A 1,899-nucleotide genomic window follows, 5' to 3' on the forward strand; every position below is an offset into this window, starting at 1 on the left:
CTTAAACATGTAGTTCTTGTAAAATAAAGGGCAGGGAATGGGAGATAAAAGGGTTACCAGTATTGATTTATTAGGTGCCATTTTTAGTTAGTAGTTTGCTTAGGGTTTAAGACTTTACAGTTTTGTCTCTTTATCTTGTAGAGTCGGTGTGAATGCTCTCAGAGCTTTTGTGTTTCTTGTCAAAAGTCATGCACTGCTTTACTCATTGCAGCCTAGAGATAGAAAGGGAAATAAGCTCATATGATCTCTGCTCTCAAGGAGGTCATAGACATGTAGCATAAAATTAAAGTATGCTTTTGATAATGGGGGCTTTAAACCCCCTTCCTCATTTCAGGCTTTACAAAACACCTATCATAGTTTAAGTGTAAAAGAGTATCACCTATGTATGTTTTTTTAATAGCTCAAGAACAGGTCTATTGAATTAGCCAGTATTTCTGCATAGCTTTTAATTATCTAATATATTTTTATTTAAAACGTTTAATAATTGAAAATGTATGGAAAGTTGTACGGGGGAGAAAATGTTCCTTCTATTCCAGCCACACAGTTCCTTCTGCACACGTCACCAGACATTTCTTTTTGCTTTTTAACAGCTCTGGAAAAATTGGGGTATGTCTTACATAGTATATGGCGTCTTAAAATTATTGTTGACGAAGCAGCAGTTGTGACATAGTTACCATTGGCTGCATGTGTGTGAACTTGTCATAGCAACTTTAGTTGAGTTTTGTTGAGCTTTATGTGTTCTGTTTAATTGCTATTTAAAATGGCTTTAAAAAGATAACACTGCAATTCAGCATTGAAATGAAAAGTGACTCTGAATGCAGGAAAAGCATTCAGACAGAACTGTGGGATATAAAGTCGTCATTAGTGAAGTACATGTGCAGAGTTGAAAGAGTGACCTCAATCCCGTGTTTTTTTGCAAAGCAACAACCTCCTTTTCCACTTAAAAGTATTTGGCCTCACTGACTGCAACCCCAAACTACTGAATCAGAAAAGAGCATATTAAAAGATCCCCAAGATTTATATGCGTAACGAAGTGAGAGAAGTACTGTTTAACAACACCTAAAAAAGAAGATTCTCAAAAGTAAATTTAACAGTGATAAGTTGTTGAATTGTTAAGATTCACTACTGAGATACAAAGGATTTTGTATCATACAGCTTGGAAGAAAATCATGGAGACGATAATGAAATATTTTTAAAAGAAATCTCTTAATGGCACAGAGGATGATATTATATCAACAGATGAGTTGAAAATGATTCAGAAGAGGCAGATTTCATATGTGAAAATAATATATATTTATGTTACTAATACTTTCCTTTTTATGTAAGCACAGATGCGAGTAAATTATAAATATTTGTATCTAAATCTAAAAGAGCTCTTTGGAGAATAATAAGATACACTGTGTGTAGACATTGTTGAATGGCATATGTTTTGTTGTGTCTGTTTTCACCACAATGGAAAAAAATTTGATGGAAAAAAATAATATAATTCTATGTGATAAAAAAATATGGCCATAACTTAGTGACAGTTGTTGAGCCTTAAAATAATAGTGCATCTTAGATTTTGATCTAATACCATATTAGCTTCTTGGATATACTTTCAGAGATACTTTATACATACAGACGGACGAATGTGTACAACTTTTCATTACATGTAACTTAGCATACTTGCACATTTTCTCTATCGTCTTTCAGTTCGCAGTATGGCTTGGAATTTTTTCCATATCAGCACATAAAGTGCTTCCTCATTAAAGCAAAACCGCATAGTAGTCTAGTGTATCGATGTACCCTAATTCATTTAATCAGTCCTGAATTGGTTGAGGACGTATATGTTATACATACACACTAATTTGTACATTGGCAAAGTATATCTGTAGGATAACTTCTGGGAAATAGATTTGC

At 33.5% G+C, this 1,899-nt stretch overlaps 1 protein-coding gene across 1 annotated transcript in view; it reads left to right on the forward strand.

Moving 5' to 3' along the window:
* The window catches only part of EPB41L5 (erythrocyte membrane protein band 4.1 like 5), a 90,770-nt gene that overhangs the window by 63,614 nt on the left and 25,257 nt on the right, over positions 1–1,899 (forward strand). The window lies entirely within an intron of this gene.

Source organism: Trichechus manatus, unplaced genomic scaffold (assembly GCF_000243295.1).
Source record: "Trichechus manatus latirostris isolate Lorelei unplaced genomic scaffold, TriManLat1.0 scaffold00255, whole genome shotgun sequence".
Taxonomy (NCBI): domain Eukaryota; kingdom Metazoa; phylum Chordata; class Mammalia; order Sirenia; family Trichechidae; genus Trichechus; species Trichechus manatus.